Raw genomic sequence first — 18231 nt, 5'->3', positions numbered from 1 at the left:
TTCAGCAGGCAAGAACAGATGTGCAATGCAAGTAGAGAGGTGGAAATTCCAAGAAAGAATCGAGAAGAAATGCTGGCAATCAAAAGCACTCTAACAGAAATGAAGAGTGCCCTCGAAGGGCTTATAAGTAGGCTGTACGTGACTGAGGAAAGAATTTCTGAGCTTAAGGATAGGTCGATAGAAACTTCCAAAATGGAAAATCAGAGAGAAAAAAGACTGAAAAAAACCCCAGAATATCCAAGAACTGTGGGACAACTATAAAATGTATAACATGTGTAATGGGAATACCAGAGGAGAAGAAAGAATGGTACAGAATATGACTGAGAAATTCCCCAAATTAATATCAGACACCAAATTACATATCCAGGAATCTCAGAGAACACCAAGCATGATAAATGCCAAAAAACTACACCCACGCATATTATATTCCAGTTGCTAAAAATCAAAGGTAAAGAAAAAAATCTTGAAAGATACCAGAGGATAAGAACACCTTGCCTATAGAGGAGAAAGGTAAGAATTGCATCTGACTTCTCCTCAGGAGCTGCTATTGACTGAACTGTGTCTCCCCAAAATTCCTGTTGAAAACCCTAACCTCCAATGTGATGATATTTGGAGATGGGGCCTTTGGGAAATAGGTTTAAATGAGGTCATGAGGGTGGGGTCCTCATGATGGGATTAGTGCCCTTATAAGAAGAGAAGAGACACCAGAAGTCTCTCTGCCATGTGAAGACACAGAGGAAATGCAGCCTTTTGCAAGCCAGGGAACCTTCACTAGCACCTGGCCATGCTGGCAACATAATCTCTGACTTGCAGCCTTCAGAACCGCGCAAAATAAATGTCTGTTGTTTAAGCCGCCCGGTCTATTTATTGTACTTTTTTATGGCAACCTGAACTGAGTAAGAGAGAAACAATGCACGCAAGACAAGAGTGGAATAAAATAAAGTGTTGAAAGTAACACGCGCGCGCGCACACACACACACACACACACACACACACACACATATCTAGAATTCTGTACCTTGCAAAATTATCTTTCAAAAGTGAAAGATAAATGTAGACTTTCTTGGACAAATAAAAATTGAGGAATTTTCTTGTGACTAGACCTGCCTGGGGAGAAAATATTTGCAAAAGACATATCTGATAAAGTACTGTTATCCAAAAAATATACAAAAAACTTAAAAAACTCAACAATAAGAAGAACTTAACTAAAAGTGGACAAAAACCTGAATAGGCACCTCACCAATGAAGATGTGCAGATGGCAAATAGGCATATGAAAATATGCTCAACATCATATGCCATTAGGGAACTGCAAATTAAAATGACAATAAGATACTAATACGCACCTATTAGAATGGCCAAAGTTCAGAACCCTGACAACAACAAATGCTGACAGGCATGTGGAGCAACAGGAACTCTCACTTATTGCTGGTGGGGATGCAAAATGATATCGCCTTTTTGGAAAACAGTTTGGCAGTTTCTTACAAAGTAAACATACTCTTACCATACAATCCAGCAATTGTGCTCCTTGACCCTCTTTGAAAACTTAGGTTCACACAAAAACCTGCACACAAATGTTTATAGCGGCTTTATTTAATAATTGCCAAAAACTTGAGAACAATCAAGATGTCCTGTAGCAGGTGAACAGATAAATAAACTGTGGGGCATTCAGATAATGGAATACTATTCAACATGCCCCCCTCAGACACACATCCCTAAATAAGGTATCACGCCATGAAAAGACTTGGAGGAATCTCAAATGCATATTTCTAAGTTAAAGAAGCTGATATAAAAAGGCTACATATTCTAAGATTCCAGCTATATGACATTCTAGAAAAGGCAAAACTTTCTGCATCTACTGAGAAGATCATACCGATCTTTTTTTAGTCTGTTGACAGGGTGAATTACATTGGTTCACTTTTAAGTGTTGAATCAATGTTGCATTTGAAAGATGAACCCCAGTTGGTCATGATGTATTGTCTTTCTTATAGATTGCTCAATTTTATTTACTAATATTTTGTTGAGAAATACTGTGTCTATGATCATGAGGTTTCTAGTTCTCTGGTTTCCTTTTCTAGTAATGCTTTGTCTTATTTTGTTATAAGGTAATGGGCTCATAAAATGTGTTGGAAGGCATTTCCTTCTAAATTCTAAAAGAGTTTGTATAGAATCGGTATTATATATTTTATAAGTGTTTGATAGAATTCATAAGTGCCGTCCTATCTCTCTTTTTTTTTTTTTTTTTGCGGTACGCGGGCCTCTCACTGCTGTGGCCTCTCCTGTTGCGGAGCACAGGCTCCGGACGCGCAGGCTCAGGGTCCATGGCTCACGGGCCCAGCCGCCCCGCGGCATGTGGGATCTTCCCGCACCGGGGCACGAACCCGTGTCCCCTGCATCGGCAGGCGGACTCTCAACCACTGCGCCACCAGGGAAGCCCTCTCCCTCTTATTTTTTGATTAATGATATTATCGATTTTGTTTACATGGTCTGTTTTAAATTTTTTTATAATCTTTTTTTTGTTGTGTATGTTTGCCGTTCACGTCTCTCATTCCTGTTTTCATGGTCTACTTCTCTTTATATTGTTCCTTTGTGTTCTCGTATGGTATCTAGAGTTTCTTATTTCAACAAGAATGAGAACAAGAACAAAAACAACAACAAATATTTGTTGGGAAATTTTGATGTACCAGGAACCTTCCATTTCCTAACAACCTACTGAAACTGAATAGTGAGTCACAGCTGCCCCAAACACACAGGTCTCATCATACCCTATCATCTCTTCTACCTGACCCATGATTACATGTGTTTATATCACCTGTCTGCTCAGGTGGACATTTGATTTGTGACCCCTTTCTGGGAGTCAAGCAGAAATTGAGCTGACATCTGTCAGAAAAATTTAAGGCTCCCTGACCAAATCTTTCTAGAGGTACCTCAGGTTTTAAATACAGGAAAGAAGAAAGTGGAACAAAGAATGTTTCAGTAACATACCACCAGTTCAGATATATCTTTCCCCTGGAAAAATATGTTATTCATGGACTTTTAGGTGGTTCTATCAGGAATCTTCCTCCCAGGGATACGAATGAGATACCTGGGACAGTGCTTGTCTTTACTTCGTCCTCTTTGCTCCAACATCCCGACCCTTGAACTGACCAAATAAAAACTGTTGCCTCCAGTACAGCCGAGGGGTCCAAACGCTGCCATCCGCAGATGTCTGAGTCCAGGCATGATGTTGTCTGCCAACCCCCTGGCCTGCCTTAACTCCAGCCCTTCCACCTCTGATTTAGTTGATGTCAGCAGGGATTTAGTGAGATCTTTTCCTGCTTACTTCCTCTATACACGTCTCTCTCTCTCTCTGAAATAGAGAGTGGGAATTTCAGTCATGTATCAGATGTCAAAATCTTCTTTCAGACTAGTCTCATCTGTAAGATAAGGTCCAGCATAAATTCCTCAAACCCTGTGGCTTATGCACAAGTACTTTCTCTAGTTCCCAGTATAGGTTTATGCTTTTTTCTTTTTGAATATTTATTGGACATTTAATGGGAGGAGGAAAGCTAGTTCCCTGTGTTCTTTTTTTTAAAAAAAATTTTTATTGGAGTACAGTTGATTTACAGTGTTGTGTTAGTTTCTGCTGTACAGCAAAGTGAATCACTTATACATGTACATATATCCACTCTTTTTAAGATGCTTTTCCCATATAGGTCATTACAGAGTACTTAGAATTCCCTGTGCTATACAGTAGGTCCTTATTCGTTATCTGTTATATATATAGTAAGTCTTCCCTGTGTTCTTCATGCCATTTTGACCAGGACCCAATACTTCATCCTTCTTTGCAACCTTGAGCAGCAAATGGTATCTGATGGAAATATTCTTTTCTTTGGTTGATAGAAATGGGAACACGCAAGCTCTCTGTAACTGAAGCAGGAGCTGAACAGTTCATATTCACTGCAACATATTTTTCTTTGTTTAGAAAGGACTTTGCCAGGGACTTCCCTGGTGGCACAGTGGTTAAGAATCCACCTGCCAATGCAGGGGACATAGGTTCAAGCCCTGCTCCGGGAAGATCCCACATGCTGCGGAGCAACTAAGCCCGTGCGCCACAACTACTGAGCCCGCGTGCCGCAACTGCTGAAGCCTGCGCACCTGGAGCCCGTGCTCCACAACAAGAGAAGCCACCGCAATGAGATGCCTGGGCACCGCAACGAAGAGTAGCCCCCGCTCGCCACAACTAGAGAAAGCCCGTGCGCAGCAGTGAAGACCCAACGCAGCCAAAAATAAATGAATAAATTAATTTTAAAAAAGAAATGACTTTGCCAGGTACTATAGTGATATGAGAGGAGAAACAGTCAGTTCTTTCTCAGGAGTTTAACATTCATCAAAGCTGATGACATGCTGTGAGTGATCAGAAAAGAGAAAACCCATCAGAGGAGGTGGTTGTTTAGCACAGCCTTCAAACGTTTTGCAGTTGGGCTGAGAACCTTGCCATAGACTATGCAGTCAAGCATGTGAAACAGTTTTGTCAAGAGTTAGGAATGAATGATCATGGCAGATGGAGGAGATGGTAAGCATATTAACCTACTGATGGTGAAGGATAGGGATGGCTGGATATGTCAGCAGGATATATCAAAGTTACGGACAATCTTTCATGCAAGGCTAAAAGTGTATGTTTTTGGTCCATTGGGTATGATGTGCGTCACAAGAATACTGGTTGCCTGAAAGGGACTATAGCAAAAAGAGGTCATCAGCTCTAAGGTTGTTGAATGCCATAGATGAGCTGATGGCCTCCACTGTGATGGAAACAAGGTGTTAAAAAGTTCCCAGTTGACGTCCCAAGTCACTCCATGAGTGGTCAGACCAAAAACGTTACTTCCGGATTCTCCATCAGCTGTCTCACTGCTAAATCATAACTGTTTACTCTAAATCTTTGATTTATGATGAACCTTTGTCTCATGCTTCATGCTTTTGAGCAGGTAAGCCTCATTTGATAGTAAAAAATAATTCAGTGATAATAGAATCGTGGTTGAATCTATAGAAGACAGAGTATTCTTCCATACTCAGATGCTTTCTGAGCATCTGAACAACTCATGGGACTACTTAGATTAACTCCTAAAGGAGAAGATGTATGCTCTGAAAAACCCATTTCATATGACAAGTGTTTTTTTTTTTTTTTGCCACGCTGTGAGGCTTGCAGGATCTTAGTTCCCCTACCAGGGATCGAACCCGGGGCACCCCCTGCAGTGAAAGCACCAAGTCCTAACCACTGGACCGCCAGGGAATTCCGTTGACAAGTGTTGAAGGCTCGTTATCAAAAGTAATGTACACTCCTGGGATTGTTAAATGACTTTTTCTTGCAAAATTCTTAGAGGGTTTTGGATGCTGTTGAAGAATCTGGTATTCAAGAAGTTTTTTGGGTTTTTACGTAGCTGTGGGACAGATGCTGTCATTCCCTCACCTCCCCAAGTCCGACTCCCTCCTCATAGCAGACGTTGCTAATTGATCACAGCATTTTTTCTCACTGAAGTCAGCAGGGCTCCGCGGTGCCCAGACAGTAGTACAGGCAGCCAGTACCAACTGATCAGAGCTGGTCCAAGAGATAAGATCTACTTACTATCCTGGGCTGAGACTTCTATTTCTGTTTTCCTTTCTGTGTATGGCCTGCCATCGGCGTAAGTCACTGTTGGATCAAAGTTAATAGATTCCACTTTGAAAGCACCTTGCCAACTCTGTGATGGGACTGAACACTTCAGAGGCTCTGGGGTTTACTTATGTGTTGAAACAGTCTTTTTACCAGGTGAAACTGGGGTACTTTGAAAGATTTATTTAATCTCAAAGAGGTACTGACTTCCTTGCTCAGCACAGGACAAGCATCGCTTGTGGTAAATAGTAGGATCCGTTGTTAGAGAATTGTAATGTTCTATCTATATTTTGAAACACCTTTTAGTTAAAAATAGAGCAATTTGCATTTCTCCCTTCTCATTTGTAAGTCCTGAGTTTTCTAAAGGTCTCAGATAGACTCTCCACTTTAAAAAACGGCACCTATTACATGCTGTGCATTGCATGAATGCATTTAACAAATTGGCAAGGGCATCCTTAGGAAAAAAGAGAAGCTCACCCACCTTCAACTTAACATACTTATCCAGAGCTGTGATTCCACTTCTTGTTTAACGACGCTTTTGTTTATGACTTTTATGCTTACACTTTTCGCTCCTAGATTTGACTTTTTTTCCCTTTTATCTCTGCTGTGCCGTGATGGATTGATGGGCCCTTGTGAACAATTTCAGCGTGTTAGCTGCCTTCCCAGAGATGCGTTTCTCTATCTGGGTCTTGATATGTATTTACATCCTTGATTTTTATTATTCTCGCTTGATAGAAGCAGATTGAGGGACTGGCATTTAATTTTGCTCCCTGGAATAGTAATTAGGGGAAGAAATTTTATTCCTCTTTTAATTTCATATTCTTTTTGACTCATCCAAGATGGTAGCAGGTAACATGTAAATGGACTCCCTCATTGACTTAGCTACCTAACTACTGCATCACTGTCAAGTGATGTACAGAAACAACCAGAATATTTGCTCCCTAGAGAGATGGCTCAGTAGTTAATTAGCTGGGCTTCCTATATGTCTGGATAAAGCATGATTTCTATTGCTTATTATCCCTTGTAAAGAGATTCTATTTTATTGATGGCAAGGGCATCCAGGGGTTGAGGTAAATTATTATAATTTAATGTTTCCCAAGCATCGTTAACCACTGCTGTGGGAGAGTTTTCCCCATATTCTTCTAGGTACTGCAGGGTTGCAGCTAAAACAATGGCATTTCCCATGCATTCAGGTCTTAAAATCTAATATAAATATAAAACAAACTCATAGTTCTAGAATAGTTTTAGTTCTGAAATAGACCTTACATATCCCCTGTCCCAAACCCTTCATTTTATTACTTAAAATGAGGAAATGGAGGTCCAGAGAGCGATTAAGTGACTTAACATCACACATCGCAGATCCCAGATCTTGTATCTTTCCAAAAATCTCACTTCTGTACCATCCTCCCTAGCACATTTGAAGTATAAATATATTTTTCTAGGCAAAAGAACCGTTCGCAGGCATGTAAGATACCTTGCAGATCGATGGTACTTTAATTTTTGGAATAATTTCCCAAGTGTTTTCTCATTTGCCCTTTATTATAGCTCCATGTCATACATAAGGAAGATAATAGCATTTCTATATCCCAGTGGTGAATGTGAGCACGGGGTGCTGACGTTATCTGCCTAAGGGCACATGGCTAATTCACGGTGTGTTTTTTTTTTCGATTGTAAAATGGATTAGTAATACCTACTTCATATGAATGTTGTCAGAAGTGAATGAAATTAAATTGATAATATATATAAAGTGTCTAGCTCAAGGGTTTTCATTAAATGGTGTGGTGTGCAGGATTCTGAGATTGCCCCAAGACTCCAGCCCCCTGTGTAATTTCTGCCCCTTGAGCGTGGGCAGGACCCGTGAGTATGATAGGGTGTCCCTCTTGTAATTAGGTTACATCATCTGGCAAAGGTGGAAAGATTTTGAGGTGTAATTAAGGTACCTAATCAGTTAGCTTTAAGTCAATCAAAAGAGAGATTATCTGGATGGGTCTGACCTAAGCAGACAAGCCCTTTAAAAGAAGGACTAGAGGTCAGAGACAGAAGAAACAGCAGACACCGTCCCCGTGGGCTTGAAAAAGTAAACAGCTGTGCTGCAAATAGCCTATGGAGAGGACCACACGTCATAAGGATGGCCTCTCAGATCTGGAGCAGATCCCAGCAAAGCCAGCAAGAAAATTCAGTCCTATAGCTGCAAGAAACTGAATTCTGCCAACCAGAAGTGAGGTTGGAAGAGGACTCAAGGCTCAGGTAAGACTGCAGCCCTGGGCAACACTGTGAATTCAGCCTGGTGAGACCGCGAGCAGAGGAGGCAGTCACGCCCAGATGGCTGAGGCAGGACACTGTGAGATCATACTTCGTGTTGTTTAAGCCACTGTTTGTGGGGATTTGTTACACTGCAGTAGAAAACAAATACAAGTGGAAATTATTATTAGCGTTCTTAGTTGATGGTGATGATGCTGATGAACATAATGGTGGTGATGCTAATAGTAATACGCCTGCAAACGAAATCCAAGTTTTAATTCACTTTTATTACACTAGACTCCAGATTATATTTTATGGCTAGAACCGTGTCACTTCTAGCTGCAAGGGGATGGGAATTACAAGTCTTTCAGCTGCCTGAACAGCTAGTAAGGAAGCGATGACTGGTGGGGAGGAAGGGCAGATGGGTGCTAGATGGGCGGTGAGTACTTTCTGTCACATTCCCTTCCTAGAAAGTTAAACGCGTGTCATTGATCTCCAAACCCAGTCAACACTGGATTGTCGGGATCCTCAAGCTGGAGTTGGATGCCTCTGACAGTGGCACTGGACACTGATTTGGGGGAAAAACAGGAAGAAGAATGATACCTCAGTTGTTCAAAATGGACTTTACTCAATTGCTGAGTAAAGTAAGATCTGGAGTCAGGTTTGGGTAGGAAGCAGAGAGTTTGAAAGGGTCCAATCCAAGAAATGTAGTGAAATCAGTATTGGTAGGATTCAGTGGCTGTCCAGTTTGGAGCGGGGAAGTTGGGTGGACAAGAGAATTCCAGTACGAGCAGTGGTGGCCCCAGTACAGATGGAGGAATGTGCTTGTGCTATAGCCGTGCCAGCACAAGTTTACCTTCCTTCCAAAGTCCGTGGGCAATATTGTCCTTTTGGTGTTCATGTCAATACTTGTTTATCCTGAATATAATCTGTTCTGTGGGAAATAGATACTCCCACGATAACTAGTACAGTAAAGGCCTCTGTTTCCTCATGTTTAAAATGAGCGATCCCTGCCTTTAAGGTTTGCTATAATCTGAATGTGACAGTGCGTGTAAAGTGGCCAGTCAAGCCGTTGCTCGATACGTCGGTACTATTACTGTTGTTGTTCTTTGTGTGTACTTTTCTTCACCCCCAGTTTCATCATGAACTCGTGAAGGTCATGACTATGGTTTATATAGGCTTCTTTTCATATTCTGCTAAAAGTCCAGTGTTACATAATAGATGCTCTGTATACTTTGGATTGAGTAAATGCAGATAACTGAGAAGAAGGCTATGAGAAGGAAAGTAAATGTCAGTATTTTCCGAAAAGTTCGTGCGTGTGTGTGTGTGTGTGTGTGTGTGTGTGTGTGTGTGTGTGTGTGTGTGTGTGTGTGTGTGTGTGTGTGTGCACGCTTCTTTATCTATATTTATCTATGTTGGATGGTGTCTATCACGTATGTTTGGATGGTACCTGTCAGTCTTTCTTGCTAGTGAATGAGCTGATTTTCCCCCGATACCTATTCCAAAAAGTAAAACAGTCTTTTTTTAATCTAGCACTTTAGTTATTTTATTTTATTTTATTTCACTGGCCGCACCATACGGCACGAGGGGTCTTAGTTCCCCGACCAGGGATCGAACCCGTGCCCCCTGTAGTGGAAGCATGGCGTCCTAACCACTGCATCACCAGGGAATTCCCAGTAAAATAGTCTTGAATCATAAGCATATGCTGCTTTTTCACCAAAATGAAAGAAGAGTATGAGGTAAGGAAAACCTACTTTTAGTAGACAGTGAAGTCTTATTCATCAATCTGTTATCCTGATCATTCGTTTATTTACTGAACACATATTGACTGACTGCTGTGAATTAGGCTCAGTGATAGGCCATGGGGCTGCCCCTCTGGGTGTCTAGGGTCTACCAGGAATGTCAACTGGGGCTGCTATGGGCTGAGCACTGGATGCTGGGGAGCCCTGAGGGTGCCTGGAACTTCAAGGGCACAGATCTCCTTTTACCTAAGTATAAGATTCATGTCAAAATAGTCCTAGAAGTAGGACTTATATCAGAGAGAAAGTGATATGATCTAGATCTTATTTTAGGATGTATGGAAACCTGGATTCAGAAATGCCTGGATATTTAATGGGCTCAGAAAAATCCATTGCTTTTTCCTTAAAAGAAAGTGTGTGAATCTGATACGAAGGGCATAGCAAAGTGAGAACTTGGTCCATTTGCATTCCCTTTATAACCAGACCCTCAGTTAGTTTGCCCTGTAAATTCCATCTTAGAGATGTCTAAAATTTTGAAGGAAAAAAATACCGAAACTAGGATTCTCTTCAGAAAGTGCTTTTATACAAAGCTGAACCTCCCTGTGTATTTTCATCAAAAGAATTCCCAAATGCATATGAAATCTACCACAGAATTGTAGGACTATTAGACAGTTCTATTTCTACCTCATAAAAATATTTCAAAACCTGGGGGAGTTTTATGAGGCCAGCACTCATCTATCCATATCACTCCCAACTCAGGGACCCATGAGACGCCTCTCAGAGCAATTAGGGACGTTAATTTTAAGCAAACTGTCACATGGTATACACTTCATTATCAGTGGGTGATAGATTGTTTAAAACCTTATCTCTCTCCAAAAATAAAATATGTATTTGTGTGCATATGTGTCTGAGTAAATAAATTATATGTATATAATAAAATTCAAGACTAATGTCAATACATGGATGTTTAAAATATGAAAGTTCTTTTAAAAACTCCACTAGAAATGTCAGTCAGTACTTCCTCTCTTCCTTTCTGCTTCTCTCTGCAGAAATGAGACTGACCACTGAACTAAACCTTTCAGATAGACACCCAGTGCATTTGATCATTTTGTTTCAAAATCTCTCTTCAGGTCAGTGGTTCTCTTCTTCCTCAAGTGTCAACATTTTCTTCTTTATCCCAAAATAAAAATTAAAATAAAAACATCCTCAAATGCATTTTTTACTGTATTTCTGACTCAACAAGCTCAACTCCTGCTATAAGTTTGGTCCCTAGGTGCACCTGCGGCTGTGGCAAGTCCCATCAACTTCCCTGTTGGTCTTTTTTTTTAAAAAAAAATTTAATTTAATTTATTTTTGGCTGTGTTGGGTCCTTGTTGCTGTGCACGGGCTTTCTCTAGTTGTGGCAGGCGGGGGCTACTCTTCGTTGCAGTGCACAGGCTTCTCATTGCAGTGCCTTCTCTTGTTGCAGAGTGCGGATTCTAGGCTCACGGGCTTCAGGAGTTGCAGCTCGTGGGCTCAGTAGTTGCGGCACATGGGCTCAGTAGTTGTGGCACGTGGGCTCAGTAGTTGCGGCTCATGGGCTAAGAAGTTGCAGCATACGGCCTCAGTAGTTATGGTATGCGGACTCAGTAGTTGTGGCTCACGGGCTCAGTGACTGTGGCATGTGGGCTCAGTGGTTGTGGCTCGCGGTCTCTAGAGTGCAGGCTCAGTAGTTCTGGTACGCGGGTTAGTAGTTGCGGCTCGTGGGCTAAGTAGTTGCGGCACGTGGGATCAGTGGTTATGGCATGTGGACTCAGTAGTTGTGGCTCGCGGGCTCAGTGGTTATGGCATGTGGGCTCAGTAGTTGTGGCTTGTAGGCTCAGTAGTTGTGGCTCGCGGGCTCAGTGGTTGTGGCTCACGGGCTCAGTGGTTGTGGCTCATGGGCTCAGTGGTTGTGGCACACAGGCTCAGTAGTTGTGGCTTGCAGGCTCAGTGATTGTGGCACACGGGCTCAGTAGTTGTGGCTCGCGAGCTCAGTAGTTGTGGCTCCTGGGCTCTAGAGCACGAGCTCAGTAGTTGTGGCACACGGGCTTAGTTGCTCTGTGGCATATGGGATCTTCCGGGACCAGGGCTTGAACCCGTGTCCCCTGCGTTGGCAGGCGGACTCTCATCCACTGTGCCACCAGGGAAGGCTCTTCCTGTTGGTCTTTCACAGGATTGCCTCCTGTGCGGGGCACACCTGCTCGAGGAGCCTGGGCAGGGAGACAGGCTTAGGCCCTGGAGGGGGACGCAGGTGGGGTGACTTAGGACTGAACAGCCTGGAGAGGCATCGGGAGATTAAGGAGAAAGGAATGGAAAAAAGGAGCAAAGCCATTTTATCTTGTTGTGATAAAGAGATCTCATAACTGAGCCATAAATCTTAATTCTGTAAAATGATTCTGAAGAGTTCCTTCTTGTTCTCAGTTTGTTTATTTAGTTGTGTGTGTGTTAAATTGCAGAGATGTTAAAGCAGTAATATGTTCCTACACGATGAAAGCGTAAGGAGAAGAGCTTTCATCAAGTTTCTCTTCCTTCCTTCTTTCTCAGGTGAGTTTGTCTCTTACCTCTCCACGGAAAATATCTGTGTTTTGGAATAATTTGGGAAAAGGAAATGCTAATGTTTTCCTAACTGTACTTTATTGAATCATCAGTGTCAGGAAGTTCTTCCTTAAATCACATCCAGATTCCCTTGCTGATGTTGAAGCTTATTTCCTTTAGTTTTATCTTCAGAGTCGATGGCGCCCAGCCACCTCTCTTCCCAGTGCAGAAAATTACGGGTTGATAAACCATAAAGGTCATTTCCTTTCAGTGTTTCTTCATTCTTAACTATTTCCCATTCTCTTATCTATATATCTATATGCTTAACAGTGGTACCTTTAGAATTGCACCCAGCCATACCCATCCTGAAGCATATCCAGGCCATGCTCGAATGCAGGGTCATGCAGCATCGAAGCATTTTACCCTTGCATGACTTGGAAGACGGTCTTCCCAAGTTCATTCCCAATCACTTTTACAATCCAGCTCCTTACTCAGTCCTTCATGGAGCTTTTCCTCTGAGCTCCTCTCAGATGACTTCTTCCTCTGGGCTATCACCCTACCATGTGTTACAGCAAACCCCACCACAGGCAGTTGACTGAAAAGATGTCCAGCGCTATTGAATGGGGGATGATAAATGAATGAAACAGGCTGTAAAGCTGGAAACTTCTAATTTATAGTGATCCCAAGCCTTTTTATTTGCTATCTATTATTTATTTATTTATTTATTTAGGCTGCGTTGGGTTTTCGTGGCTGCGTGAGGGCTTTCACTAGTCGCAGCGAGCAGGGGCTACTCTTCATTGTGGTGCGCGGGCTTCTCATTGCAGTGGCTTCTCTCGTTGCGGAGCACGGGCTGTAGGCGCACGAGCTTCAGTAGTTGCAGCACACGGGCTTAGTAGTTGGGGCACATGGGTTCAGTATTTGTGGCTCACAGGCTCTAGAGTTCAGGCTCAGTAGTTGCAGTGCACAGGCTTAGTTGCTCTGCAGCGTGTGGGATCTTCCTGGACTAGGGATTGAACCCGCGTCCCCTGCATGGGCAGGCGGATTCTTAACCACTGCGCCAAGCCTTTTAAATGGAAAGTCATGAGATGTCCACGTACTGTGCACAGTGAGCTGTACAAGTATTTAGGGTGGTGCACTGAACCAGGGCTTGGTCGGTCTTGCCACCTTTGGTAAGTCTTTTCCATTCTCCCTGTCTTCTTACTTGACCAATAATTTGGTCCAGGGGTGAGGTTGGCTCAGTTATGAGATCTCTTCCAAATCTAAAATAATCTTTCCTGAAGATAGCATGGTTTTGCAAACTTTGGCGTTCTAAACACGAAAAAATAACTCATGTGTCTCTCCAAATAGTCCTTCCTATCCTTGCTTCCCTGAGAAATTTGCCTCCTATTTTATATATTATGTAACCGTATCTGTTGAAAAAATGAACAACGTTAAGAACTTGGAGCTTGAGGGTATTTCCAGTAGTAAGCCTAAGAAGATCCTGGTGGTCTGCCTTTTTACAATCTGCCCAAGCTCAGGTGAGCCCCGGTTCTTTCTAAGAAAGAGTTGTGTAAAGATCTGAGGTTGAGCGAGAAAACACACAAAGCCACACCTGGAATGTGGATTCCTTGCAGTCCTTCACCCCACGCTTCTTGGAAGGAGTACGCCATTCTGGCGTCGCCTCGCTTTTACACTGTTGAGGAAAATATTCATTCCTTCTGTCCTGTCCCTGCGGCCACAGTGCTGTTCATTCATGTCTAGCAATTTATCTTGAAGCTATTGGTTATGCTCAAAGAAATCACATCTATGGAAGGATGAATGTAGCCTTTTACTAATACAGGACAGACACCAGAAGGAATGCAACAGATTAAAATAACAAATGAGAACTACCCCTAATAAGGTCTGTCAGTTCAGATTGTGTACCTTGACATAATAATATCATATCTTGGCAAGGTCAGATTTGCATTTTGTAGAAGACTTCCTGTTTTATTATTTTCTGTCTGTAGTACACAAACAGAAGGATATAAGGAATCTACAGAAATCATTGTTTTTCTCTTGGACTCTCAGAGAAGGACCATACTGAAGGTCAATTCTAATTCTTTCCAGGAAATGTGATTTTGTTGCAGTCCTCAGTCCTCTTATGTATCTGCTCTGGTCTGAATGTTTGTGTTCCCCTAAATTCATATGTTGAAATCCTAACTCCAAAGGCGATGGTATTAAGAGGTGGGGCCTTTGGAAGGTGATTGGGTCATGAGGATGACACCCTCGTGATTGGTATTAGTGCCCTTCTGAAACAGGCCAGAAAAACGCCCTCGCCCCTTCCATTATATGAAGATATGCCAGCTGTGAACCAGAAGGTGGGTTCTCACCAGACACCAAATTTGCTGGCACCTTATCTTGGCCTTCCCAGCCTCCAGAATTGGGAGCAGTACATTTCTGCTGTTTATGATATCATATGTCTATGATATTTGTTACAGCAGCCTGAATCAGCTGAGACAGTATCTTAGTAAAGCATATAGTCATAGCAAACATTTATTGAGCATTTTAGACTGGCTACTAAGTATTTTACACACAATATTTCATATAATATTTACACCAACCCTAAGCGGTATTATCTAAGATAAGGAAACTGAGGCTTAAAAGCTTGCGTAGTATCTTTGTGCCAATAATCAGCAGAGTTGGGATTGAAGCTGGCAGTCCTAGCCAGAGCCCATGCTTTTAACTACTGCTCTGCACTGGGAAAGACCAACCTTCTGTGTCTTGAAGATACCTAAATAAAATGATCCGTGCGGTTCCCTTCTTAGGTCTGCATCATAGAGTAAGGCAGTAATGGGTGCTTAAATCCAGAGCATCAGTTCCATACATATTTAGTAAGGGCCTTTGAGGGCCGGGACCCTGCACAGGGTGCTCAGAATACACTGGGGTGAAACAGATGAGTCCCTGCTGTCAACGGGCTTGACCAGTGGAAGGATCATGGGTTAATCACACAATCTTTACACAGATCTGTAGTCACAAGCAGAGATAAATGCTGGGAAGTAGAAGGAAGGGGGACAACGTCCCTCTCCTCTAACCCCAATGGGAAAATATCTGTTTCCCATTAGATATTTTTACCTCCTCTTCCCTTTTCTACCAACTGCTATTTTAGTAGGTAAAGAGGGAGGGTCCCTCAGTACTAGGAGGGGTAGCTGCCCTTTCACGTTTGTACTGCAGAGATTTAATTAAGTAGAGAATAAATGAGAGAAGAATTAGATAAGGGGTATTGGGTGAATCAAAGTAGGTAAACTTAATTATTTAAATATATTTAGTTTGGCTTTAATTTATTCTCTGCAAGGACCATCCATCATGGGCGCTCTTTCTTTTCCAATTAATAAAAAACTAACATCGACATACTGCTTTGCAGTGTGCAAGGCCGTTTCAAATCTCATCAAGGCATTGCAGCAATATTTCAAGAAGAGTGTCATTGTCACCTTTTTTACAGAAGCAGAAGCTGAGCCAATGAGAAGTTAAGTCCCTTCCACAGAATCATTCATTCCAGGAAGTGATGAGCCTGGAATTCACTTCCGCCGATGCGTATTCCCCTGACTTTTCCTTTGTTCCGTGCAGGGACCATTATTTCCATGGTCATGGTTACTAAATCCTTCTCATAGTGATTTTTTTCCTAGTGTTTGCATTTTTTATGGACTGCATGTAAAAGGAAGCCCTCCGTCTTCACGAAATTGTGTATTTAACATGCAGCAGAGGCAAACGCAGAGGAAACAGTGGGAGGAAATAGCATTTAGCAGGTTTTTCTCTTTTGGAAAACTTTTTGGCTGTGTTTTTCTAACAGCCAAGTATGAAATAAAAGGGGAGAAGCTGCAGGTGGGCATCCGGGGCAGGGAGAGGAGGAACAGACGTGAGGATGGCTGGGGTCAGCTCCGTCCACCCACGGCACCCCAGAGCCCAGCTTGGTCCTCGAGAAGCCCCTGCAGGGGAAGGACCGTGTTCTCCACATTTCTTCTGTGTGGGGCTCCACTTAAACGCCAATCCCTGGACTCACTGGAGCCTCTGCTTCCTGCCTGGTGACCACCCAGCACCAGGCACCTCACCGTCCATCACCTGTCACACTTTATTACAATTACTTATGTTCTTCCCTCCCCAGACACCTGTGCTGTCCTCAGAGGTGTGCTCCCTGGTGCCTGACACAGAGCAAGTGGCCAATAAATGTTTCATGAATGAACTTTCAAGAAACAATAAAATTCCCAAGTTACAGAATAAATTGTCTGTTATTGGGGGTGCTGTTTGAATGAAAAAATTAGTTTTCAGGTCATGAGATACCTTCCCTCTAATAGTCTAATCATTTCTGTGACATTTCACTGCCTGATCCACATTTGATCCAAGCTACCTAATGTCTTCACCCTCTTTTCTTGCTGAAACATTTTTTTCCGCACAGGTCATAGAAGACGGACTGGTGTAATCATGAAAACTGAAACCTCATTCTCTCAAGGATAGGTTGATGTGCTAACATTGGTACCAAGTACAGGGAAGAGTTGCAAACTGCCCCTCTGCAGGGAGTCCAGAGGGGGCAAGTCCTACCCATGCCCAGAACAGGAGTGAGATATCTTAAATGCTGAAGTAAACGTGTTTAACGATGGTTCTGATGCAAGGGGAGAGCTTCTATCTGCCTGGGAAATCAGGGAGACAGCACCAGGCAGGTGGGACTTCTTATACTGGGCACTGAAGCATGGGTAGGAGTTCACCAGGCAGAGGGGAGGGGACTGGGGTCAGAGTGGAAGAGCTCTCTGGGCAGATGCAGCTTTGTGTGCGAAGGCAGCGGGGCCAGGAAGCAACACATCTTTATGGTTTTGCTGCTGTGCATCTACTAAATGTGCAGAAGGAGGCTGAAAAGTTGAACTAGGGCCGGATCCTAATTGGCTTAGCTAGCTTCCTGTGGAGTAGATTTTTTCGGTAGGCAATGAGGAATCACTGAAAAATACTGAGTGAAGGGCAATCGTGATTGATTTGCCTTTTATGGGAAGAGGACCACTCTTTTGTAATGCGGAGGGTGAATCGTGGAGTCTGTGGAGTGGGGAGGGGTATGGAGATTGCATAGATCTTCCCACTATGAAGCTATTAACAGTAGCCCTGGAACAAGTTGGCAGTGGATGCCTGACCCAGTACGATGCAATGAAAGGAAGAGACAAATTGGAGATGCATTGAAAGATGCATCGGTAACACATTAGGACCAGCTGACTGTGGGGATGACGGACAGGGAACAGCCCAGGACAGTCTGGCTCAGAGCCCTGGGTACCAGTCACCAAGAAGGGGCTGCGTTGAACTGTCTCATACCAAAAGCTTAAAAAAATGGCCCAGCATACAGAAAAGTACCCTTGCAGCAACCCCTGCCTATGTATTATTTTCCCTTTCTAAAGAAGAGGAAACTAACACAATGCTCAGAGATGTTAAGTAACTTAGCCAAGGCCACACAGCTCATCCCTGGCAGGACCAGGATTCAAATCCAGGTCTGCCCAGCTTGAAGCCCATGCTGTGAGGAGGTGCTGTACCCGCGGGGGAGGGGCTGCCCCACGTGACAGATGCATTGGCTGGTGAGGAGCCTCTTGCAAGGCTGGCGGGCACCGAAGGAGAGAAGAGAGCGCCATGGCTTTCTAGGGTAACCGGGGGGAGGGGGCCTTTGCATTTAATTTTTAAAATTTTATTTATTTGTTTATTTTTGCGGCACGCGGGCCTCTCACTGTTGTGGCCTCTCCCGCTGCGGAGCACAGGCTCCGGACACGCAGGCTCAGCGGCCATGGCTCGCGGGCCCAGCCGCTCCGCGGCATGTGGGATCTTCCCGGACCGGGGCACGAACCCGTGTCCCCTGCATCGGCAGGCGGACTCTCAACCACTGCACCACCAGGGAAGCCCTGTCTACTACCTTTTGAATAAATAAACATTAAATAAACATTAAGAAATACAGTTTTTATGTGATTTTTAAGTATTATATTTAATTCAAAAGAGGCAACACATGTTTAATGCTACATCTTATAAAAATCCTAAACTGAATTTCAGAAAAGGTGATGTTAACGTATTTTCATGAATATGCACAATTTGTT

General features: G+C 43.1%; 1 protein-coding gene across 1 annotated transcript in view; it reads left to right on the top strand.

Moving 5' to 3' along the window:
- The window catches only part of PCNX2 (pecanex 2), a 277088-nt gene that overhangs the window by 89128 nt on the left and 169729 nt on the right, over positions 1–18231 (top strand). The window lies entirely within an intron of this gene.

The sequence above is a fragment of the Lipotes vexillifer genome, unplaced genomic scaffold (assembly GCF_000442215.2).
Source record: "Lipotes vexillifer unplaced genomic scaffold, Lipotes_vexillifer_v1.1 scaffold410, whole genome shotgun sequence".
Lineage (NCBI taxonomy): Eukaryota > Metazoa > Chordata > Mammalia > Artiodactyla > Lipotidae > Lipotes > Lipotes vexillifer.
Note: the sequence above shows the minus strand (reverse complement) of the source record. Positions and strands in the feature narration are given on the sequence as shown.